We start from the raw sequence: 25,399 nt of genomic DNA, 5'->3' as shown, positions 1-25,399 counted from the left end.
AGGGAGAAAAGCTTTCCACCCAGCTCAGACGCATACCGATTCCAAAGCCTGCCAAAAAGGCAGCGGGCCAGCTAGCATCTTGCCCACCCAGATACCCAACATTTGGGGGGGGGGAGAAGGGCTGACTCAGGAAAATAAGCCTCGCGGAAGTCGGCACAGCTGACTACTCACAAGAAATTGCTTCATTTTAATTGGGAGTGACAAAGAGCCAGGCAGCATACTTACCGGGCTGGTGTCATCACTGACACACACAGAGAGATATTATATATATCCAGACCCACGAATTAACACAGGGCTGATAAGAAATGAATGGAAACTGATTTGGACCAGGAGAAAGAGGCTTCAGGTGCCTACTCGCACATCAGACTCCCTTTGATATGTTGCATCCTCTCCACAAGCCTACCTGAGAGGATCGAGCAGGCTGACCCAGATATAGATTAACCTGAGCTTTGGGGGGGGTCAAAAGACCCCCCCAAAAAAATACAGTGTATATTGATTTAAGTCGTTATTTTTAAAAGTATCCATGGGAAGGATGGGGGCATAGCCCACAGCAGTTTAACGTGCAGTTATGCAAGGTCTTTCATCCAGAGTGGAACAAGAAACTCAAGAGTTTCGAGGTTCAATAGATCTAGAAATAGAAGGTCCACATTGTTATGGCACAATGACTATTAAAATAGTGAAAAAGCAAGGGAATGCTAACTTTTAAATCTTTCCGCAGCTCCCAGGTAAGTGCCAACTGATGTCCACACACACAACGACAGTACCTGGTACTTCAGGGGCCCAAAACCAGGTGTCAGGAAAGGGCAGCAACACCGAAGTGAACAGCAAGTATAGGAGGGAGGTGTGGGGTGAGAAATCCCATTTAATCCAGATTAAGGAATTTCATTGCACACGCACATCTCTTTAGTAGCGCTTAAACGTGTAGCCTTTCCTGAAACCGATGTCCAAGTTGCGCACCCATTTTCAGGATTACAGACGACAAACCAGACGCGCTGTCCAGATTTGGGACACACATCCTCTTCAATCCGGATCTACTAGCCTCACACATCCTCTGCAATCCGGATCTAGTCCACTGCGGTTCCCGAATCCAGTTAACCCGTTGACTTCTCTTCCTCTCAATAAAGACCCGCTTTAGGTTGGCAACACACCCTTCCCAGTCCGGATTAGCCATTCACCTCCCCCCTCCGCTCACATTAATTCGGATTAACTATTTACTCCCTCCCTCCCGCCTCACACACAATCAAGAACAAGGCACGCACCTCGGCAGAACCGGCAGAGCCATGCAGGAGCCAAGCCCTGCCCCTATGCACTTTTCAAATCCCGATACAGATCCGCTCCCTCCGGCTCTCGAAGCACTTCTGAGCCAGCAACCCGCGCCGCGCCGCCAAATCCCAGCCTCCTCCTTCAAGACCCCGCCCCGATTTTCTCGAAGGGACCAATCGCAGGGCGGATCTGGCTCCGAACGCTCGCGTAACAGCTCTCCGCCTTGCGCTATTGGTTCAATTCAATTGGGTGGCCACGCCCCCTATGCCTGTAAGCCCGCCTTCCCCGCTTGGCATGCTGGGGGTTGTAGTTCAAGGGGGCACCCCGGGATTGAGGACAAGACTGGCTTGAACGACGTTTTTTAAGAGAAATTGAAATTAAAGGTACTTAGCAGCCATTTCTGACAAGCTGCTTAGAGTTATTGTATCTTATCGCGGAATTGCCTTGTTTATTTGCTTTTTGCATATAGTTCCCCTCCAAATGATCATAATGTTATATTGATGGGAATGTCATTTACAGTAAGTAGAGGTTCTGTATATGTTATTTTCTAACACTTTGCTATCGGTTGTTAGTTTTGTTGGAAGAGCGATAATCAAGCATCAAATCAAGTAAGTATTCCCCTTCATGACTAGGACCCATGGAGGGGATGGTGGGAAGTCTGGAGATTCAGAGAAATCTCTAAACATGAACATGTATTTGGTATTGTTATAACTTTACGCTTGTAAAATAAAATAAAAATTATTTCAAAAACAAACAAACTATGAAACCCCAAATTAGGGATCCCCTCCAAACCTGTGCCAAAGTTTTGAAGTTGTTTTGCCGCAAAACACCCCCACGTTTTGTAGCTCCCCACAAACCGAGAAATTGATACATCAAACACGGGGTTCCCATATGTTGGGGTTCACAGTTAATGAGCCCCCCCCAAAAAAGCAGTGTGCTCAGGACTCTTTTCCACACACTCTGTGTGTTCTTTAAACTCTCAGCCCAATTTGTGACCCATACCACTGGCAAGAGATCTACTGAATGAACAGACCTGGGATAGTTAGGGTTTTAATATGCTTTTTCTATGTTTTCAGCTGCTCGGTTTTCACTGTTTTTACCAATCATTTTAATTTCTTGTATGCAGCTTTGAGGGCTTTTTTGGGTGACAATCCAGCAATATTCAAATTTTGTTAAATAGTAAGAAATCGGCAGGAGGGTTGGGCTATATGAGCTGTAAGGTGCCTCCAGTCCTTTTCTTTTTTAAAAACCACAACTTAACAATTGATGGCAGGGGATCCTGGAACAGCAGCAGGCATCTCAGACAGCTAGGGAGTTCCTGCTTGCTCCTAGCCATTGTGCTGCTGACAATGAACAAGGATTAAGGGCTGCTCTGCCACAAACAAGCAAATGTAATTGTCTGGAATTTGGTTACCTTGGGCTTAAGGGTCCCAGCAGCTATTTGCTATGTGTCTGGCACATTTCAGTGCTGCCTGGTAGCCAAGCTTAAGTACACTGGTCATAAATACTGTGTTTTGCACGTCTGTTCCCTCCCCGTGAGGCAAGAGCGGGGAGCCATCCCTGTCAAAAGCTACGTATGCACAATACGTTTAAAGCACATGCCTTTCGCCCAATCATCCCGGGAACTGTAGTTTCCCCACATAGAATGATAGAATTGTAGAGTTGCAGGGGCCCCCAAAGGTCCTCTAGTCTGACCCCCTGCAGTGCAGGAATCGCAGCTACAGTGCTACAGTTCCCAGCACCCATAACAAGTTACAGTTCCCATGATTCTTTTGGGGGAAGCCATGTCCTTTCAATGTGAGGTTTGTGTATGTGTGTATCTTCTTTTCTTCTTCTTCTTCTTCTTCTTCTTCTTCTTCTTCTTCCTCTTCCTCTTCTTCTTCGGTGATCACTCGTAGCCAAGTAAGATTGTCTTCCATAAACAGGGTTTTAACAGTGAGTCCGTAAGTGACTGTGGAGGCCAATTCTGGATCCGCACGTCCTTCCACAGTGCGGACATAGGTTTCCGGGCGGGAGTTGATCACCATGAGAGTTTGCCAAATGTGCCTTCCTCTTAGCTTGTTTCTCCCTTTCGTCCTGAGTTTGAGTGTCTTCATCATCACAATCACCCAGCAGAGCCGTTTTCCTTACATGTCTCTGGCTTGATCCACAAGATACAGACGGTTGCCTGTTCTCTTTCTTCAAACTTCTGCTGTCTCTACCCAGGAGGCGTTGGAAAGGGGGTGCAGCCTGCCCGGGTGTCATCCTTGAGGGAGGTGACAAAATGACACACCCTGAATGATTAGGTCCAGTCAAAGGCAACTATGAAGTTGCGGCGCTCATCTCGCTTTCAGGCCGAGGGAGCCGGCGTTTGTCCACAGACAGCTTTCTGGGTCCTGTGGCCAGCAGGATTAAACCGCTTCTGGCACAACGGAACACTGTGACAGAAACCAGAGCGAACGGAAACGCTGTTTCCTTCCCGCCGCAGTGGTACCTATTTATCTACTTGCACTTGCGTGCTTTCGAATTGCTAGGTTGGCAGGAGCTGGGACAGAGCAATGGGAGCTCACCACTGTTGAGTGGATTCAAACCGCCGACCTTCCAATCGGCAAGCCCAAGATGCTCAGTGGTTTAGACCACAGTGCCACCCATGTCCTGAATACCATTTGCTAGCAACCACAGGAAGGAAAAGTGCTCTTGTGCTCGAATCCTGCTCGAATTCTGCTAGATGGGCCGTTGGCCTGGCTCATCAGGCTCTTCTGAGGTGCTTGTGTTGACCTCTGTCACCTTCTTTTAGCGGTTGTGCGTTGGCTTGTGACAACCGGATCTCTAAACCAACAAGAAATGGAGAGGAACAGCCATTGTGGAACAATCAGATATGGGGCAATAAATCATCCGCATGCGCACACACACACACACCCCTCCCCAAAGGTTGTGTTGTGATGAGATAGTGCTGGGGTCAGGGAGGAAGGCTGGGGCCAGTTACCAAGGCCGGAAGCAGCCAAGTGCGAAGGAAAATGACCTGATAAAGAGGACATTATGCCCTGAAAGAATTTTCAAGGTTCGAAAAAGAATTATTGGAGAGTAATGAGAAAATCTGATCGGAAATGTGTAAGCTACTGTTAGAATGGGGCACTAAAGATGAAGAAGTTAAAGCTGTAATGATACACCGGGCAAAAGATGTGGGTTACAAAAATATCTTTTAATTTATAGAAAGAGAATTTAAAATTTACGGCTTGTTGTACATTGAAAGAAAACTACATGGAAATGATGTACCGTTGGTATTTGACTCCAGTAAAACTAGCAAAAATGTATAAAAATACCTCCAACCTTTGTTGGAGGTGTAAAGATAAAGAAGGTACTTTTTACCACATGTGGCAGACGTGTAAAATAGTAAAAGACTTCTGGGAAATGATATACAATGAATTTAAAAGAATGTTTAAGATAACTTTTATCAAAAAACCAGAAGCCTTTTTACTAGGGTTAACAGGAGATGAAATACCAAAAGAATTAAAAAGACTATTTACCGGTATGTATGCGACAACAGCCGCAAGAATGCTACTTGCCCAGAAGTGAAAGGGAGAGAAAGTCCCAACTAAAGAAGAATGAATAACCAAGATGATGGACTATGCCGAAATGGCAAAGATGACCGTGAGGATCAGGCACCAAAAGGACAAGAAATTCAGTCAAGAGTGGGTAAAGTTTAGAAAATATCTTAAAACCACTGTGTATACCTCAAAACATTAGCAGGGTTATTGTAACATGTATAATGTAATATTAGTTAAGGGTGGCGGGGGGAGAAACAAAATGGATTAGAAAAATGCAATTAGATGCAAAGAAATACGGGAAAATTTGGAAATGTGTGTGGGGGGGAGTTCTGAGGTATCCAAGTAATTCAAGGAGTGCAAAATTTGAAAATGATGTGAATGTATAAAAATTTTGTTAACAAAATGAAAATAAAATATTTTTTTAAAAGAGGACATTGTCAGATCCCCTGGGGGGGGGTGTTGCCTAAAACGCAACAAACACCCCCAGAAAATAGGACGGGGAGGAAGGAGGAAAAAGCAAACTCTGGAGTCCATTTTCCTAAAGTTAAATAGAAGTTCCTATCATGGCCAGCTAGAATGGAAATAAATACTGTAACACTTGTTAACGACAATGGGAATTATATGGACAGAGCTACCGAAATTGTATAGAAATCTATGTATGTGACTGCATACTACATACATGTATGTTACCCGCCCAAAAATGGAAAGAAGCAGAACTCACAGCAAAGGAAGAATGGATACAAAAAGTTACGGAATATGCAGAAACGGCGAAACTTACCGGAAGAATAAGAAATCAAGATAACAAACCTTTGATAAAAGAATGGAAATGGTTTGTTGAATATTTACAGATAAATTGCAAACAGATAAAAACACTGGCAGGATTATTGTAATAGCTTGCAGTTTCATAAGAGTATATATTTAAAGTAGATGAATAAATGAGCAAAGTAAACAAATTTGGATATGCAGAAGATATTAAAATAATAAATTTGAGGAACCGCAGAAAGAGGGGGAAGGAAGTCAGACTTTGAAATGTTAAAATGATTATAACATTAATGAAATGTATAAATTTGAAAAGCATAAATAAAAACTTTTAAAAAAAAACAACAACACTTGATAATGACTTGTTTCCCGTGTTAATTAGTGTTTGAGGATAGGGGGGATTTTTGCTAGGCACCAGCCCTGTCCCCAAGTTGAAACCTTCTTTGTTTTTCTGCGCTACTGGGAGTCAAAGGAACAGCTAAGGTTGTGGAAGCCTTTGGCTGAATTGAGGTCACTGACCCTCACCTTAAGGCTTCTGTTTTTTGGACTTGCCTCTAAGAGGAGGGACCTCCTCAGTCTCACCGAAATCTGAAGGGGCCATCCTGCTTGACCTTTCACTGCAAGCTCCTCTAGTTTGTTCCTGGCTGCAGGGCAAGTGAGAAGGCGGGGATTGCTAGCCCCTCCTTCAGCGAAAACTGCAGAGATGATGCTTTTCAGATCTGATAAGACTTGCATTGATACAGATCTTGCACCTCCAGCCCAGGCTATTGTGTTGTAAGAGCCCTATCCAGAGACTGTTGTTCCCTGAATTACCGTACTTCTGCCTCCTGATTCATCCGTCCTAAATTCTCATCTCGCAGTTGGAACATTTTGTATGTTTGTTTGTTTGCTTGCTTGCTTGCTCGCTCGCTCGCTTCACTGGCCGGCTGTTCGTTTTATCCAGACAATGGCAAAAGCGGTAGATGTTTCTTATTTGATAGCCTTGGGGTTTGGACCTGGGCCCTGGATGGCAAGATTAGACGCACACCCTCCCTTTCATTCTGAATGGAGGAGAGGTGCAAAAAGCTTCTCCCTGTGAGCAAGGATATCGGTGGCCGATGAAATAGTGATTTTACGCTTTCTGAGCTGTCTCCACTGCTTTTTCCATGGTCTTGCCATTTTCCCGACATTTTGCCGATTCGGCAAAACCACCACACACACCCCATGCCATTTTTACACCTGAAATCCAGGACATGTCAGGAAGTTTCCTGACTTATGGCAAGCCTAGATGAAGGGAAGAACATATGAGCCTGCTGCTGGATCCGGCCCCCACCTGTTCACACAGTCGCCACCCAGGGGCAGGGGCAAAACTAGGCTTTATTTCAAAGGCCCAGTTTGGTACACACACATACGCACACACGCAGACACACACACACACAGGCTAGGAGCCTCAATGGTGCCCCTCTGCAGGCTTAAAGGTAAAGGGACCCCTGACCATTAGGTCCAGTCGTGGCCGACTCTGGGGTTGCGGCGCTCATCTCACTTTATTGGCCGAGGGAGCCGGCACACAGCTTCCGAGTCAAGTGGCCAGTATGACTAAGCTACTTCTGGCGAACCAGAGCAGCGCACAGAAATGCCATTTACCTTCCTGCCGGAGTGGTACCTATTTATCTACTTGCACCTTGACGTGCTTTCGAACTGCTAGGTTGGCAGGAGCAGGGACCGAGCAACGGGAGCTCACCACGTCGCGGGGATTCGAACTGCTGACCTTCTGATCGGCAAGTCCTAGGCTCTGTGGTTTAACCCACAGCGCCACCCGCGTCCCTCCTCTGCAGGCTTCATCTGGGGCAAAAAAACCCAGCTTGCCCTCCCTCCATAGCTGTGGTTCTGCCCATAGCACAAGCAGGACCTGAGCACAATAGCCTTCTCCTGCCCTGCTCTTGTGGCTCCTTGCAAGTAGGATTTGGAAGCATGACTGACGATGGATGCAGAGCATAGCCATCATGGCCACTAGCTGGATGCAGAAGAGTCCTGGGAGGCACCAGTTGAGGAACCCCCAGGGGAAGAAAGCTCAGAGCCAGGAGACTCGTGGTGGGGAAACGATGAGTAGTCAGAGGGAGCAGACTGGGGGGAGAAGGAGGTGTCGGAAGCTGAAGAGCAGTCCAGAATCAGAGGCCAGGGAGGATCAGGGGGGCCAGGACATAGAGATGAGGCAGGCTGCTGAGGAACCCAGGGAGTCTTCCCCTCCTGCTGCTACCAGCTCTTCTCCACCCCAGTCTCCCAGAACACACAGAGAAATGAAAAGAGCAGAGGAGAGGTTGGTTGCAGACAGAAACAGTCTCTGATTGCTTGGCAGGGACCTGGAAAGGAGGGGACCTAGGCAGCTGTGGGAAAACAGGGACCTTGGCACAACCTCCTCACCACTGCTTCCTTGGAGCAAGACCTACTGGGAAGGGTTGCTGTGACCTCCATGACTGAGCTGTTTCTTTAAAGAAAGAGTTCACTGATACAGTAGAACCTTGCTTCTCGAACTTAATCTGTTCCGGAAGTCCGTTCGACAACCAAAACCATTCAAAAACCAAGGCCTAGCTTCCGATTGGCTGCATGAGCTTCCTGCACTCAAGCGGAAGTCACGTCGGATGTTCAGGTTCTGAAAAACTTTCAAAAACTGGAACACCACCAGGTTTTTGTTTGTCAGCTAAGCCATTCGAGAACCAAGGTTCCACTGCACTGGTGTCTTTTAAATGGCTGACCTACACCTGGCTCCGGATACCTCCTTAGTGTCAGTGCAAACCTTGCAGAACACAGCAGGGAGGAGGGTGGAGGCAAAACTAATTAGCTGGCTCCGCCTTTCTTCAGCTCTGGCGCCACCTACTGTCAGGCTCCCTGCCTTGTGCCCCATCAGCTGCAATGGGTACCAGCCGCAGAAGATAATTCAGCGGAAAGGATGAGTGTTACCTTTAGGGTTTTCTGCACCATACCATCTTATGCAGGCCCTGCCTCCAGCCCATCCCAGAATCTTTGGGACAATCCAGGGAAGGTGTCCAAAATCCCACAATTGTAAGTCCCAGGCCTGAAAGCCTTCAGCCAAAGGCATGTCTGATACCCAAAATAAGGTCTCCAAGTTTCCACTTTTAGGACAAGTAAACACAGTCTGGGCTGGGAGAATGACGAGTTGCCAGGCTGTGACTCCCATCTGCTGTCCAGCTTTGCTCTCCGCCGGGACTCCACACAGCCTGCCAAGGGCATCAAACCAGAGGGAAGGAAGAGCCAGCCATGCCAAGCCCCACCTGAAAGAGAAGTTCATGCAGCCAGCAAGCCCCAGCGTTGCAATCTGTGTGTTCCAGATCACAGTGGGTGGGAAGGGACCAAATAAATATGTAACAGGAGAGAGTTCAAAACTGGAGCGATGCAGCGATGGCCACAGACTTAGAATGATAAGAGTAGTACCTCTGGTGCGGGACACATCATGCTCCTTCTGGGGTAGTTTGTCCACTTTTGGTCCCCATCCTGCACTCAGCTCTCACCTGCGGCTCCTAGAAGCTGTCAGCAAACAGCAGTAGCCGCACCCCGGGAACGGCTTTGACTGGCCGGCTAAAGCAAGTGAAGGTGGCAACACGAGAACAGGCCTTTTCTATGGTGGCTCCCCATTTGAGGGCTGCTCCCCTCAGGGAGACTCACTTGGTGCCTTCATTGCAAATCTTTAGACGCCAAGCGAAAACATTTCTCTTTAACCAGGCCTTTGACTGAATAACTTTCTATGGCCTTTGAGAGGTGTGTGTTTTGTGTGTGTTTTTAGGGGGGGTTGTTTTTGTTTTTATAGTGCGATTTCTGTTCTCCTTTTTGTATTTTTATGTTGTGATTCATCCTGCGATCTTTGGCTGAAGGGCAGTATACAAATTTAATTGACTGATAGATTGAATAGGGAAAAGTTACCTCCAATTGATTTATTGATTAATAATAGAGAAGAAACTACCTCCAGCTCCCCACTTCACACTCTGCCAGGTCAACACTGCAAGCAACCAGCCCTGTGCCCGGTGGCAAGAGGGTCTGTTCTCTTTGCTCCCTGAAGCTGGGAAACAGTTCAGGCACCTCCTCAGACTCTTGACCCAGATGATTTCCATACTTCCTTCTGATTCCCTGTTCCCCTTGCAAAAAAAACTCTGCTCTACAATGGTGTTTGGCAGCAGGGAAGATGGAAGGGAGGCTTGTTTGTTTTAAAGAGGAAAGTTGTTTCCAATGGAATGAAAAACAAAACCAAACACATCATGGAAATCTCTTGTGCTCTCTTGGGCTTCGATCAGCACCAGAAAAACCCCCAAATTTGGGTGTAATCTTGATCTGGCAGGTTCTTCGCTACACAAGTTGGCCCCTTAACTATTTCAGGACTGGTCTGGGTGCTGGAAATTCTTGTGGTATTTCCTCCCTGCTTCTCACCCCCCCCCCAGTCGCTGCCTGACAAGCACCCAGGAGAGAAGCCTTGCAGAGGGATGATGTGGAATTCTCCGAGTCAACAGAGGCACCCAGGTGAACCTTGAAAGGAGCTGGACCAGGGATGTAAAACTTTTATTTGACTCCACACCAATCATCCCTGATCATTGGCTGTGCTGGCTGCAAGGGATGATGGGAGTTGTAGTTCAGCAACATTAGGAGAGACACAGATGTGCCTTGGGAAGCACCACTGGCCCATTCAAGACCAGGAGTAGTCAACCTGATGCCCGGCAGATGTTGCTGGACTACAACTCCCATCATCCCTGACCAGTGGCCATGCTGGCTGCTAGGGATGATGGGAGTTGAAGTCTAACAACGTCTGTGTCAGGGACTGGCTGGACGAAGAGGAGTGGTGGGAGGCACCAGCCAAGGAACCTCCAAGGGAATCCCCAGAGGAGGAAGGCTCAGAACCAGGGGATTAGTGGTGGGACACTGAAGAGAGGACAGAAGGAGACGATTGGGAGGAGGGGCTGATGCTGAAGGGGCAACAGGGTTTAGTGAGCAGGGAGAGTTGGTGGCAGGGAGCAGTTCAGACTCCAAGGCTGAAGCAAAGAGGGGGGGTCAAGAAGCTTCTGAAGACTCCAGAGAGTCTCCCCCTCCTGTTGCAAAAAGCTGCCCTCCTCCCCAGTCCCCAAGAATGCACAGAATAATGAGGAGGGCAGACCAGGAGGTGTGCAGACACAGCTTAAGACGGCTTGAGAATCATCTGGGAGAGGAGAAATCTTAGAAAGGGTTGAAGATAGGGGCTTCCAGTCCTGGCAACTGCTCCACAGGGGCAAGACCTACTGGGAAGTGTTGCCAAGTTGTATACTATTTCCTTGAATAAAGAGTTAACTTCACTGGCAACTGGCTCTTTGTGATGACTTGCATCGGACCCCAACCCTGACAGTCTGGAGGGCACCTTCTTAGCTAACCCCAGGGTAGACAATCCCAGACCCTCCAAGTATCCCTATTTTCCAGGGACAGTCCCGGATTTACAGAAGCTGCTCAGTTTCTGATTGGATCCTGCTTTTCCTTAGGACGTCCCTATTTTCATCAGAGAAATGTTGGAGGGTATGGAGTTATGTGACCCCCAAGCCAAGGAGATACATAACTATGCAACCTTTAGAAGACAGGCAGCCCTCTACAGTTGTACCTTGGAAGTCAAACAGCTTAGTTCCCGGACGTTTTGGCTCCTGAACATTGCATACCCGAAAGTGACTGTTCTGGTTTGTGAACTATTTTTGGAAGCCAAATATTCGATGGGGCTTCCAAGGCTTCTAATTGGCTGCAGGAGCTTCCTCCAGCCAATCTGAAACCATGCCTTGATTTTCAAACGTTTTGGAAGTCGAACGGACTTCTGGAACGGATTGCCTTCGCCTTCCAAGGTATGACTGTATAGGGAAGTTTTTTAAATGTTTAATATATCATTATGTTTTTATATATGAGACGCGGGTGGCGCCGTGGGTTAAACCACAGAGCCTAGGACTTGCCGATCAGAAGGTCGGCGGTTCGAATCCCCGTGGTGGCGTGAGCTCCCGTTGCTCAGTCCCTGCTCCTGCCAACCTAGCAGTTCGAAAGCACGTCAAGTGCATGTAGATAAATAGGTACTGCTCCGGCAGGAAGGTAAACGGCGTTTCCGTGCGCTGCTCTGGTTCGCCAGAAGTGGCTTAGTCATGCTAGCCACATGACCCGGAAAAACTGTCTGTGGACAAATCCGGCTCCCTCGGCCAGTAAAGTGAGATGAGCGCCGCAACCCCAGAGTCGGCCACGACTGGACCTAATGGTCAGGGGTCCCTTTACCCTTTACCTTTTATGTTTTTATATGTGTTGGAGGCCACCCAGAGTAGCTGGGGCATCCCAGTCAGATGAGTTGTTGTTGTTGTTGTTGTTGTAGTTGTTAAATAGGACATCCCTGTTTTTATCGGAAAAATGTTGGAGGGTAAATTCTAAGCTGGGATGGACCCAGGTTCTGAATCACCCTAAGGCAGTTTGTTGTGCTCCTATGAAGGATACAGTGAGATGTCAAAGACCCACATTTTCCACACGCGACTCATTTCCATCCATCCATCTTTCTCTTTCATAATTGCAGCCCTTATCTCTGAGGGCCGCCTGCCTCCCCCTCCAGGCAATGGGGCTGCCATCCACAACTCCACCACCTTCTCCCCTCTTGGCTTGCAAATTCTACCAAAAAAAGAAATCCCTGCACTCCTTTGGCAAGCAAATGTGATCCTTTCCTCTGCACGTGGAGGAGTAGGCCGATGGCTCACGGCTCTGGTATCCTTCAGGCTCTCCAGCCCTGTTCATATTTCTTCAGGGGGTCAATGACACCCTCTTGCAAATCCATCCACCGAAAAGGAGTGCTTGCTGTTCTTGTGACCGAGGGCAGATGTCACCTAAAATTAGGAAGAATTTTTTAAAAAATAAGAAAGAAGTGTTGTCACAGGATGAGAAGGTCGTCAAGAGCTTGCTATTTCTGTTAAGGAGGCAGAGGGGAGGAGGAAGCAGCAGCAGGAAATTTATGAGGTTTTTGGTGCAAGTTGAAACCTTGCATACTTTGGCTCATGAGAGCCAGCTAGCTGAGGCTGTAGGTACATGGGATCTGCTCTCCTCCTCAGCTTGGGACAACGTAAGATGACATCACTCCATAAAACAGCAGCGGCAGATCTGACATCAGCAAATAAAATCAAACTGTCAAAGTTTGCCTGTCCAGACACAACCCGTTTGCCTCCAGAGTCAAGGAAGGAGAGATGGAGGTGTCCTCATTGCACTGTGCAACAATTATTATTAGTAGCAGCAGCAGCAGCAGCAGCAGCAGTAGTACAGTGGTACCTCGGGTTAAGTACTTAATTCGTTCCGGAGGTCTGTTCTTAACCTGAAACTGTTCTTAACCTGAAGCACCACTTTAGCTAATGGGGCTTCCTGCTGTCGTTGCGCCGCCGGAGCACAATTTCTGTTCTCATCCTGAAGCAAAGTTCTTAACCTGAAGCACTATTTCTGGGTTAGTGGAGTCTGTAACCTGAAGTGTATGTAACCCGAGGTACCACTGTACAGTCATACTTCATGTTACGTTTGCTTCATGTTACGTTTTTTCAGGTTGTGTCCCGCAGCGACCTGGAATTACTGGAAAGGGTTAACTCTGGGTTTCGCCGCTCACACATGCGCAGAAGCGCTAAATCGCGCCGTGCACCTGTGCAGATACGGCGTTTCAGGTTGCGGGGTTTTCATTTTGCAAATGGGCCTCCGGAACGGATCCCATTCACAACCAGAGATACCAGTGTATTGTTATTTCCATTTACATCCCATTCTTTGGTCAAAAAGGCTTACATATGATCAATTAAAGCAAGACCGTTGCTCCTTCCTGCAAGTTTACAATCTAAAGAAACACAATACACAAGGGGAAAGGGACAGGGAGGAAAGAGGAGGAGAAATCAGACTCGGGCACCCGTTCTTAAACTGGTGTTCTTAAAGTTCAATCGGTAGAGCATGAGACTGTTAATCTCAGGGTTGTGGGTTTGAGTCCAGTGTTGGGCAAAAGATTCCTGCAGTGGACTTAGATGACCCTCGTGGTCCCTTCCAACTTCACAAGTCTATGATTCTATAATGGCCAGCTGGCACAAGGCCCCTATTTGCCGTCCATTAAGTCTCATGGAGGTGCATCACATTTCCTGGGTGGTTGGTTTCTCTTTGTGGATGGAAACATAATAATAATCATAATAATTTATTATTTATACCCTGCCTATTTGGCTGGGTTTCCCAGCAGAATATGAAGAACACTATAATTATCAACACCAAACATTAAAAACTTCCCTAAACAGGGTTGCCTTCAGATGTCTTTGATAAGTCGGATAGTTGTTTATTTCCTTGACATCTGATGGGAGGGTGTTGCACAGGGCGGCGCCACTACCGAGAAGGCCCTCTCCCTGATTCCCTGTAACCTTGCTTCTCGCAGAGAGGGAACCGCCAGAAGGCCCTCGGAGCTGAACAATGGGGGTGGAGATGCTCCTTCAGGTATACTGGGCCGAGGCTGTTTAGGGCATGGGTAGCCAAACTAAGGCACGGGGACTGGATCTTGCCCAACTGCCTTCTAAATCTGGCCCATGGGCGGTCCGGGAATCAGCATGTTTTTACATGAGTAGAATGTGTCCTTTTATTTAAAATGCATCTCTGGGTTATTTGTGGGGCATAGGAATTCGTTCATATATTTTTTTCAAAATATACCGTATTTTTCGCCCCATAAGACGCACTTTTTCCCCTCCAAAAATGAAGGGGAAATCGGGGTGCGTCTTATGGGGCGAATGCCTGCAAGTCTCGCGCGCCCGGCAGGAGGTCCCACCGGGTGCGCGAGGCTTGGGGCGGCAGCCTGTCGCCCGAAGCAGGGGGAGCCCTCCGGAGGGCTCCCCCTGCTTCGGGCGAGTGTCTGCAAGCCTCGCGCACCCGGCAGGAGGTCCCACCGGGTGCGCGAGGCTTGGGGCGGCAGCCTGTCGCCCGAAACACGGGGAGCCCTGGGAGGCTAGCGGACTGCTTGCGCGCACGCAGAAGCTTGGGGCGCGCTGAGCTCCGCACGCCCCAAGCTCCTGGTGTAGCACAGCGCACCTGGGGGGGGGAAATAAAATTTTTTTCCTTTATTTTCCCCCCAAAAAACTAGGTGCGTCTTATGGGCCGGTGCGTCTTATGGGGCGAAAAATACGGTAGTCTGCCGCCCCACAATGTCTGAGGGACAGTGGACCAGCCCCCCTGCTGAAAAAGTTTGCTGACCCTGGTTTAGGGCTTTAAAATCAGCCCCAACACTTTGAATTGTGCACGGAAACGTACTGGGAGCCAATGTAGGTCTTTCGGGACTGGTTTTATATGGTCTTGGCAGCCACTCCCAGTCATCAGCTGAGCCCTGTTTGATGTCAGGCTAAAGGCCTGTCCATTCCATGTGCTTGGTGTTATGCCTTTGGGAAGCACAAAAGCAGAGCATGAGTGTATTTTGCCCCAGGAATTGATATTGAGAGGCTGATAACTGGGGGCAGCAGGAACATGGAAGCTGCCTTCTGCTGAGTCAGACCGTTTATGGATAGGAATTTAAGGAAGCCCGTAATGATGTACACTCACCGTGCTTTAAAACTAAATTAAAAGGCAGTGACCCCGCCTCACCCCAAGGCATAGGGGAAGAGGCAAGACCTTTTTAAAAAAGAAGTTTTATTAATACTTTTCATAATTCAATAAAAATAAACTAATCTAAACCAAAAATAATAAAAAGAAAGAATGAATGAAAAGAAAAAAGGATTTTTTAAAAATAAGAACTCCTCTCTCAGGCAGTGGCGTAGCGTGGATTGTCAGCACCCGGGGCAAGGCAAGTAATTTGTGCCCCTAACCCGTGGATTTGCACCCCCTAACCCATGGATTTGCGCCCCCTAACCCTAACCCCCAGATGTTGCGCCCGGTGCGGCCCGCCCCCCCCTGCACCCCCACGCTACGCCACTGCTCTCAGGTGTACCTTAACTTTTGTCCTATACAGAAAAGGCTTTGCCCTCTCATTTTCTCACCTGAGGGCATCCATTTCTCCCCCCACCCTCTCTCATCCTGGAATATCTCATCTGCCTCTCACACAGGGTCAGGAAGAAGCAAGACTGATGGCTTAACGCTTAATTTGGTAGTAGGTAGGCACAGGGGTCAAATTTGAGTCAATTTGCGTTTAAAGGCAAACCTACCCAGTTGGTACTTCGTGAAACAATATACAAAGCATAATGCAGCCACCCTTGGGAATTCGCACTTCTCCAAATTTTGCAATGCAGCTTTCCGGCCAAGTGTACAAAAAACCTATACCAGGGTAAAAATGAACATAAAAATACATATATTAGTGAAAAGGACATGCAAAAAAAAATTCATTATGTTAGTGGAAATTGCATGCAAGAATACATTTTAGTCAAAACTGTGTACAAAAACATATTTATTAAGAGAAATTTCCACTAAAAGGCTGGTGAATTTTCTTCATTATTTTTTTATTTAAAAAACACACACATATCACAAATGGTTGCAGAGATGTGGAGACCTGAATTTAAGACTGAAAGAAAAAAGAAAGAAACATGGAGAACTGAAGTTGACAATTTGTCCACCTGTCATTTTAGCAGCAGAAACTGTTCTACCCCAGCCCAAGGCTGAAAGATGTGGTATCTCTACGTTTGCCTTCTTCTTCATCCTGGTCTACTCTATATGGTTGCTTGTAAAGTTGATTGAGACAAATGTGAAGTGTTTTGAACCCTCAAAAGTGCACTGTAAACGAAAAGTATAATTTATCACCATCCCTATTTTATATTGTTCAGAGCTCTATTTCTTGCTCAGACAGAGCTGTGGTATCCAGCACGGCGTTCCATCAAGAGTGGAGTTAGGAGATCTTTAGGAATTTCCTGATTATATAGGAAGTCTGGAGAATGACAGCTTTTTTGTGTTGCATTAAGCAGAAACAGTTTTCCTTTGGAACTAAGCCCTGAGCTGTTACCAAAATCAGGATTATATGAATTGTCTTGATTTTCCAGACATGCTCTATTTCCACAGTGTTGTTTTCCTTTGACAGTCAGGTTTTTTTAATATTTTTTCATAGGTTTTTGTTGTAGTTGTTGTTGTTACAATGCTATAAAACGTACATCATAATAGCCAATTTTAGATTTGCTTGTGAATATCATTCTCGGTCTGTTGTAATCTATCATTTTATCTGCTGTCCTTTCCTGGAATGGAGATGCAGTGACGATTAAAAGAAGAAGAAGCTTCACCTGTTGGATTATGGCCTGTGCAGGCAGCAGTTCAAAGCAGCAAGCCACAGCCCACTGCAATCTTGAGACCCTTTCTGCTATGTTTAGAACAGAAGAGGAGCCTGCTGGATCAGGCCAAGGGCCCATCTAGTCCAGCATCCTGTTCTCACAGCTGTGCTGGTCCCAAGGGTTATCCGTGAGGCGAGGTCCGAGTCCAGTCCGAGGTTGAGGGTGCAGTATGGAGGCAGTCCATCAAAGCTGTAGCTGGGTCCAAGGCAGGGAGTTGGGTGAGGTCAGGAGCTCTGGCAGAGAAGCAGGACAGGGTGCAGGCAGAGACAGGCTACCAACAACGTTGCTCCCATAACCTGGGACTGGGGCTGGCTGGCTTTTATCTGCCCCAAGGCATAAGGTGGCCCTGGTCCACAGGTGACTCGCCTCTCCTGGCCTGGAGGTGAACACTCCTCCTGCGGGTACTTAGTTCCCTCCGCCTCTCTGCAGTGGTGTAGCGTGGGTTGTCAGCACCCGGGGCAAGGCAAGTAATTTGCGCCCCCTAACCCGTGGATTTGCGCCCCCTAACCCGTGGATTTGCCCTAACCCCAGATGTTGCGCCCGGTGCGGCCGGCCCCCCCTGCACCCCCCACGCTACGCCACTGCCTCTCTGCCCTGAGCCTCTGCAGCTCAGGAGAGGCTGGAGGGTTACTGGACCCAGAGGCAACCTCAGCTTCCTCGGACGGGGCTGAGAGTGGAGCACCTGCAGGCAATGGGTCCTCCATCACCTCAGGAGCCAGAGCAGACTCAGCTGGTGCCTGCACCTGAGGATCCAGCACAGGTGAGGACCCTTCAGGCTCAAGCCCCAGCCCCGGCTCAGCTGGTTCTGGAGGCGGGGACTCCTGTGCAGGTTGGGATTCCTCAGGTTCAGCCTCTGAGTCTGAATCCCAGGCCATCACAACAGCAGCCAGCCAGATGCTCCAATGGGAAACCCTGCAAGCAGGATTGAAGCCCAAGAGCCCTTTCCCCTCCTAGCAGCCATTGACAGCCTTTTCCTCCATGAATTTGTCTAATCTTCCTTTAAAGCCATCCAAGTTAATGGGTATCGCTGCCTCCTAGAAGGATCTAGAAAAACACATACGGTTAGATCATCAAAGCTGGATTGCAGGGCTTCTTGCTTCAGTGAAATGGTGGTTCCGTTCGACTCGAGGGTTTCGGTTTAGGAAACGGACTGTCAGGCCCCACCACAATTTGCCCAGACGTTTCAATGGCCTTGTTTGTGTTTTTTGAAAGGATCCAGCTGTCTCTCTTTCCCCCCCTGGCATTCAGAAGATCTGTTTCCTCCTCCTGAGAACAGGAGGTTGGCTCCCCTTTGCTGCTTGGCAGCTGCAAGAGTTTGTGGAGAGATTCTTTGCTGACTGTGCCCTGAGGGCAGTGCTGAAATGGAGACGGAAGGCTGGATTGAAGCGCTGTGTTCCTGAGCCTTGTCTCTCTTCCTCTGCCCGGGGCTCAGCCTTACGACAGAATGGAACACGTAAAGGGACAGAGCTCCTCAGAGCATACACAGAGTGCATTTCACTGACACCGTGGCTATTCATGCACTACTTTAGCTCGTGTTCAGACGCATAGGAAGGTGCCTTATACAGAGATAAACTCTTGGCCCATCAACCTCAGTACAGTGGTACCTCGGTTTTCGAACAGTTTAGTTCACTAACAACTTGGAACCCAAACGCTTCAACACCAGAAATAGATGTTCCGGTTTTCAAACTTTTTTCAAACTTTTTTTCGAAGCCGAACATGCTCAGTTTTGAGTCCCTTGTGTTTCCTGTTGCACTGCTCATTTGCATCCCCCCTGTGTTTCCTGCTGCACTGCTCATTTGCGTCCCCCCATTGTACAGTGGTGCCTCGCAAGATGAAATTAATCTGTTCCGCGAGTCTCTTCGTCTTGCGGTTTTTTCGTCTTGCGAAGCACGGCTATTAGCGGCTTAGCGGCTATTAGCCGCTTAGCGGCTATTAACGGCTTAGTGGCTTTAAGAAAAAGGAAACAAACTCGCAAGTACTCGCAAGACGTTTCGTCTTGCGAAGCTTCGTCTTGCGGAACGACTCAAAAAACGGAAAAGTCTTTCGTCTAGCGAGTTTTTCGTCTTGCGAGGCATTCGTCTTGCGGGGCACCACTGTAATACAAACCTTCTGTTTCTGATTGCAGTGTTCTGAGGTGATATTTGGAGCTTATATTTGGTGCTTTTGCCATTTATTTTGCATCAACGCAGTGTTTTAGGGGTTGTTTTTAAAAGTCTGAAACGGATTGATCCGTTTTGCATTACTTTCTATGGGAAAGCGCACCTTGGGTTTGGAACGCTTTGGTTTTGGAACGGACTTCTGGAATGGATTAAGTTTGAGAACCAAGGTACCACTGTATTTCTACACTGGCAGGCAGTGGCTCTCTAGAATTTCAAGCAGGGGTCTACCTGGAGATGCTAGGTAATCCACCTGGGATCTTCTGTATGCAAAGCAGATGCTCTAGCACTGAGCTAAGGCCCCCTCCTCAATGCACAGTCTGATAACTCGTCTTTCGAAAGGGGCAAACATTGCTACGTTAATGTCTTGCAATTACCTGAGAAACCTTGCAAGTTTCCATTCAAGCCGCTGATCACAATAATGCAACACTGCAACTTCAGGCCCCTTCTTGGGCCAAGACCTTGGAGCACTGAAATTGGGGTGGGGTGCTCCTGTCTGTCTGCTAGCATTCTTCCCTTTCTCTTGATTAGATGCACTTGGATACAGGCACAGGACTAACAGCTCGCAACCTCAGAAGGCTGACTTTTCTCTCTCCCGGTTTCATGGGCCTGACTTACCAACCTGCTCAGGCCTCTAGCTCAATGGGAAAGAGACTCATTTCTTTACCAGAGTTGGCATGCCACCAAAACCTGCGCAGGAATGCCAGACTGCCACCACCATCAAAAATCTTGCTCGGGCCTCCCTTGTGAGACACAGAGACGACACCCGCGAGAGAAGATTCTGGCTGGGATCCCCCTAGGGAGTCAGAGGCGCCACACCCGAGACAGAAGACGAAGGCGAAGATGGAGAAGAGAGTCAGGGCGGTTCTGTTTCCCTCTCTTCTCCCTCCAAGCAGACAGCTGCCCCACTTCTTTTCTGTCTGGGGCATGGACCACTCTGTACCAAGACTCTCAGCTGCGTCTTTCTTGCTCACAGGGGCTCCATCTGTGGGGTGGGGGGCAAGGACCCCCAAAATTGTCAAGAAGGGGGCTGGGCCCCTCAAAATTCTATGGCGGCCGTGTGTGCACGTGGCGCAACATGCTCAACTCACCTGCGCACGCCGTGCAGTGTGCTCGCATCACAATCTGTCCAGCACGCAAACAGCATGCCAGCACATTGCCTGGCATGTGCAAGTGACATTGGCATGTTGCAAGACATGTGCACAGCACACGGCCCCCACAATTTCAGGGGCAAGCCAGCATACTTGCTCGCTCCTCTTTGTGTGGCTACAGTCACACCACACATTTAAAAAGCTATCATACCACTTTAAAAAGCCACAGCGTCCCACAAAGAACCCTGGGAGTTGTAGTCTGTTAAGGGTGCTGAGCGATGCTAGGAGACCCCCTATTCTCCTTCCAGAACTACACTTCCCAAAGTGCTTTAACCATCACTCCTTCTTCTCAGGAAACTCTGGGAACAGTAGCCGGAGGCATTCCCAGGGTCCCTTGTGCCCTTGGCAAGGAGCTGTATCTGTTCTCCCCATGCCCACCCCCCCCAAAAAGAAATCACTTCACTGCTCACCTTTGTGTTGTGGTGTCAGGATGGGAAGATTCTCACACATTTGATCTTGCTGCAACAGCGGTGGGACATCATCACACACATAGGTGATTTTTGCATACGCCCCAGACCTGCGCCCCCAGTGAGGGGTCAATTTTGCCAGTCCCTAGATGCAGCTCTGATTGTATCTCTGGGGGGGGGAGTATATGGGTCTCCTAAGAAGGTCGGCGGTTCGAATCCCCGCGATGGGGTGAGCTCCCATTGCTCGGTCCCTGCTCCTGCCAACCTAGCAGTTCAAAAGCATGTCAAAGTGCAAGTAGATAAATAGGTACCACTCCAGCAGGAAGGTAAATGGCGTTTCCGTGCGCTGCTCTGGTTCGCCAGAAGTGGCTTAGTCATGCTGGCCACATGACCCGGAAGCTGTATGCCAGCTCCCTCAGCCAATAAAGCAAAATGAGTGTCGCAACCCCAGAGTCGGCCACAACTGGACCTAATGGTCAGGGGTCCCTTTACCTTTAACAACTCTCAGCACCCTTAACCAACTACTGTACATGTCCATTATTAAAACATGCCCTGTTTATCTATTAGATTAGTTATCTGAAGTGTTGGCTCCATCTGTTTCCTGCTCCTGTTTCCCAAATAGTCCTACACGCACCTCCCTGTTTATGGGTCCTGTGCTGAGCTAGTTCCGAGCACATGCCGTGCCTTTGCATGAGGACAGAAGAAGAGCCTGCAGGATCAGGCCAAAGGAACCCTACCTAGTCCAGCATCTTGTTCTCACAGTGGCTAAGCCAGATATAGGCAAACTCGGCCCTCCAGATGTTTCGGGACTACAACTCCCATCATCCCTGACCACTTGTCCTGCTAGCTAGGGATCATGGGAGTTGTAGTCCCAAAACATCTGGAGGGCCGAGTTTGCCTATGCCTGGGCTAAGCAGATGCCTTGTGGGAAACCCTCGAGCAGGACCTGAGCACAAGACTCTCCTGTGATTTCCAACAAGTAGCGTTCTGAAGCATGGCTGCCTCCAGCTGCGGAGGCAGAGCATAGCCAGCCTGGCCAGCAGCCATCAACAGTCGTCCTCCATCAATTTGTCCAATCCTCTTTTGAAGCCATCCAAGTTGGGGGGGGGGAATCACTGCCTCTGCTGGGAATGAGTTCCGTGGTTCAGCTATGTGCTGTGTGAAGAAGGACTTGTGTTTATGTGTCTTGGATAGTCCAACATCCAACTTCTTTGGACGTCCACCAGTTCTAGTGCTACGAGAGAGGCAGAAAAACTTCTCTCTCTCTCTCTCTCTCTCCCCCCCCCCTTTCCCCGTGATTTTGTAAACTTATACCATGTTGCCTCTTACTTACCTGTCCTCCAAACTTTAAAAATTCCCAAACACTGCAACCTTTCCACTTAGTGGATTTGCCCAACCCCCTGCATAATTTTGGGTTGCCCTTTTCTCAACCATCATGGCTAGGAGCCACAGATAGCTTCATAATCCATGAATTTAGACAAAGCTGAACGTTCCAGGGTTACGAGATGTTATAGGAATTTTAAGGTCTCAAATATAGAATAAATATTCATAAATGCACACATATCTAAATATATGAACCGTGTGTCTGAAATAGTACCAGAGAGCAATCCTGAAGCCATTTTGACTCTCCCAGTGACCTCAAATATTCCTCTGCAGTAAGGGAGGCAAATGGGGAAAGCCTTCCCATTGCTTTTTTGCTTGCAAATCCTGTCTTAAGGGTGTATTTGTGTATGAATTGGGTGAGTCTGTGACCTGGATTCAGGAACTAAAGTAGTAACCATCACGAAAGAATGGCCAGGCTACCCAGGTAATGCAATCAATAACCATTATCAGGTATCGTGGCAGACAGGATTTCTGCTATAGACCACCTCCTTCTGTGATGTATGTATGATGTTTTGGGGGTGGTCTTGGGCTACAGGGTGGGCAATTTCAAAAGTCTATATAAGGGCTTGCACACCATTGCTCAGGGTTCACCTCCTTCCTGCGTGTGGTGAGTGGGGACCCTGTTGCAACAGTTTATTGAATAAAGATCAAGCTTACTAGCCACTTTGCTTCTCAATATTTTCTGGTTGGCCTCTGTTATTTTCTCCTACCGATAGGGAACCCACTTAAGGGCTCTTTGTGGGCTCCAGAATACCCCATAAGGGAAAGGGAACAGTTTTTCTTATAACAATATCTCCTCTCAATCTCCTTTTCTCTATGCTAAAAATACCCAGCACCTTCAACCGTTCCTCATCAGGCTTATCTTCTAGACCAGGGGTAGTCAACCTTTTTATTCCTACCGCCCACTAATACATCTTTCTTGATGGTAAAATTTCCTGACCGCCCACCAGTGCTCGATGGAAGAAGGATTCAGCTTGTGCCGTAGAACCCGCTGCCGCCCACCTAGAATCCTGAAACTCCCACTAGTGTGTGGTAGGGACCAGGTTGACAACCCTTGGTCTAGACCCTTGATCATCTTGTTTACCCTCCTCTGTACACATTCCAGCTTGTCAACATACAAATTGTGGGATGCGCAGGAAGTCAGGCCATCGGTCCCCTTGGCTCAGTGTTGTCAGTGACCGGCAACAGCTCTCCATGGTTTTCAGGAAGGTGGCACTTCCAGCCCTACTTGGCTATGTCTTGGGGATTGAACCTGGGCCTTTCTCTATGCTAGGCAGATGCTCTCCTACTTAGATATGGCCTGTCCCCAATCATAGGAGGCTGTCTCATACCAAGTCAGAAGCTGTTTGGGGAATGTCTGTGGCTCTCCAGATCTTGCTCATCTTCCAGCTCCCATCATCCCTGACCACTGGCCATGCTCTTCACCCCCAAATTACCATGGATAGTGGGGGGGGAAGATGTGCACTGCCAGCCATGCAGGAGGGGGTGCGCAACTCTCCCTCATGCCGCTGCGGGAGAGCAATCCCTCCAGAGGCTTGGGAGGGAAGCTGCGTGCCCGCCAGCCATATAGTTGGCGGGGTGCAGCTTCCATCCGAAGCCTCTGCGGGGATCGCTCTCCTCCTGCGGAGGCTTAGGAAGTAAGCTGCATGCCCGCCAACCATATGGTTGACAGGGCACAGCTGGTGGGCGTGCAGAGAAAGGGCAGGCCACTGGCAAAGCTGCGCAGCTCCCCCACTCGCTGGGGCGCCTCTGAGAGGCCGGCGCCCTGGTGCAACGCACCACTAAGCCCTATGGGAAAGACGGCTCTGCAAGGCAGATGCTCTCCCACTTAGATATGGCCTTTCCCCAATCATAGGGGGCTGTCTTATGCCAAGTCAGAAGTAGTAGAAGGAGAGAACACCACCAAGCTATTTCAAGCACGTCTTACAAGCGGCCACCCCATCTCCCCACTTCCGTCAAGGGGAAAATGTGGGAGTTATCAGCCTTTCCAGGACTCCAGGCCTTCCCCGTTTCCTGTGCCTCTTGAGGACTACACTTCCTGTCTGTGTGCGAGAGCAAACTGCTGCAAAGAGTCCTGTTTTGTCTGGATTATGATGTCACTCAACAACAACACCATGCGCGATGGGAGCCGGGACTGCCTCACATCCTGCCCAGCCTCACATGCTGAGTCACACAGGCTGAGTCACATGTGCCTCACTTGCTGCCTGTTCTCGCATGCCGTCAAGGCTGCCGTCCTTAAGCCTAGTTCATCTCCTCTGCAGTGGAAAAAGGGGTCCAGCAACAGGGCCTATAAGATCTCTGACCTTTTCTCACCTTACAAAATGCCATTGGCAGGGGTTGAAGCGAATGGGAGCATTTTAATAAGGCAAATTGTCCAGCATCTCCTTTTGGTCTGAAGGACAAGACGGATTTGATGAGCCCTTGTGGTCATTAAGAGATATATACGGTCGTACCTTGGTTCTTGAACAGAATCCGTTCCGTCAGTCCGCTCGACTTCTGAAAATGTTTGAAAACCAAGGCGCACCTTCCGATTGGCTTCAGGAGCTTCCTGCAGCCAATCAGAAGCCCCGTTGGACGTTTGGCTTCCAAAAAAAGTTCGCAAACCGGGACACTTACTTCCAGGTTTGCGGCATTCGGGAGCCAAAACATTCGAGTCACAAGGTGTTCGAGAACCAAGATACGACTGTACTGCCAAATCTGGAAGGTCAGGGCTGCATCATTCGTTTAAAGCACTGTTATATAATTCTGACAATCATGGCTTCCCCCAAAGAATCCTGGGAGTTGTGGTTTGCTAAGGGCGCAAAGAGTTAGGAGACCCCTATTCCCCTCACAGAGCTAGCATTCCCAGAGTTCTCTGGGCAGAAGCATTGGTTGTTAAACCACTCTGGAACTGTAGATCTGTGAGGGGATGAGGGGCTTTCCTAGCAACATGCACACCCATAACGAACTATAATTCACAGGATTCTTTTTTGGGGGGACGCCATTACTGTTATGAGTGGTATCATAGTTCTTTAAATGCATGGTGTCGAAGTACTCACAATCTATTACAGAATATGAGCTTTTCGGTGGAGTTTCCTTCTTTTTCTTCCTACCCCCACTCATCTCGCATTAGTATTTTTATAATTATTTCTCTCCCCCCCCACACACACACACTTTGGTTTTTAAATTTCCTTAATAAACTTGCAATTAAAAAATAATTTTAAAATGCATTCTCCGCCAACTTGGCTCCCTCCAGATGTTATGAACTGCAGCTCCCATTAACCCCAGCTGGCAGAGCTGTAATGCACAGGATCTGTAGGTTCCCAAGTTGGGCAAGGCTGAGTTAAGATTATATGAGTCACTCGACCCCAAATAACCTCTTCTGGCTGTTCCAATGTATCTCACTCGACTTGTTGCAAAAATAAAGTAAAATACGGACATGCTGTGCTTCTTTTTACCATTGTTTTCCTGGTTTTTTTTATTGTAATGTTCTTATTTAGTGAGATTTATATGCCGCTT

At 48.3% G+C, this 25,399-nt stretch overlaps 1 protein-coding gene and 1 long non-coding RNA gene across 8 annotated transcripts in view; both read right to left on the bottom strand.

Moving 5' to 3' along the window:
• The window catches only part of SMTN (smoothelin), an 82,029-nt gene extending 80,636 nt beyond the window's left edge, over window positions 1-1,393 (bottom strand). For all 7 annotated transcript variants that reach the window (XM_082203081.1, XM_082203082.1, XM_082203086.1 and 4 more), the window contains exon 1: window positions 1,260-1,393. The gene's annotated coding sequence lies outside the window, so the exon portion shown is untranslated. The remainder of the gene's footprint in view (window positions 1-1,259) is intronic.
• A 10,588-nt stretch (window positions 1,394-11,981) lies between these two features.
• Window positions 11,982-24,150, bottom strand: LOC309521211. Its single transcript, XR_014214568.1, has 3 exons — window positions 23,829-24,150; window positions 20,522-20,628; window positions 11,982-12,394 (listed from the first exon to the last, which is right to left on the bottom strand). It is a non-coding gene; the product is annotated as an uncharacterized lncRNA (long non-coding RNA).
• Window positions 24,151-25,399: the final 1,249 nt, after the last annotated feature.

This window comes from Podarcis vaucheri (assembly GCF_965113315.1).
Source record: "Podarcis vaucheri genome assembly, chromosome: 16".
In the NCBI taxonomy this organism is placed as follows: Eukaryota; Metazoa; Chordata; class Lepidosauria; order Squamata; family Lacertidae; genus Podarcis; species Podarcis vaucheri.
The sequence above is the reverse complement of the archived record's forward strand: the minus strand, read 5'-3'. Positions and strand labels throughout refer to the sequence as shown.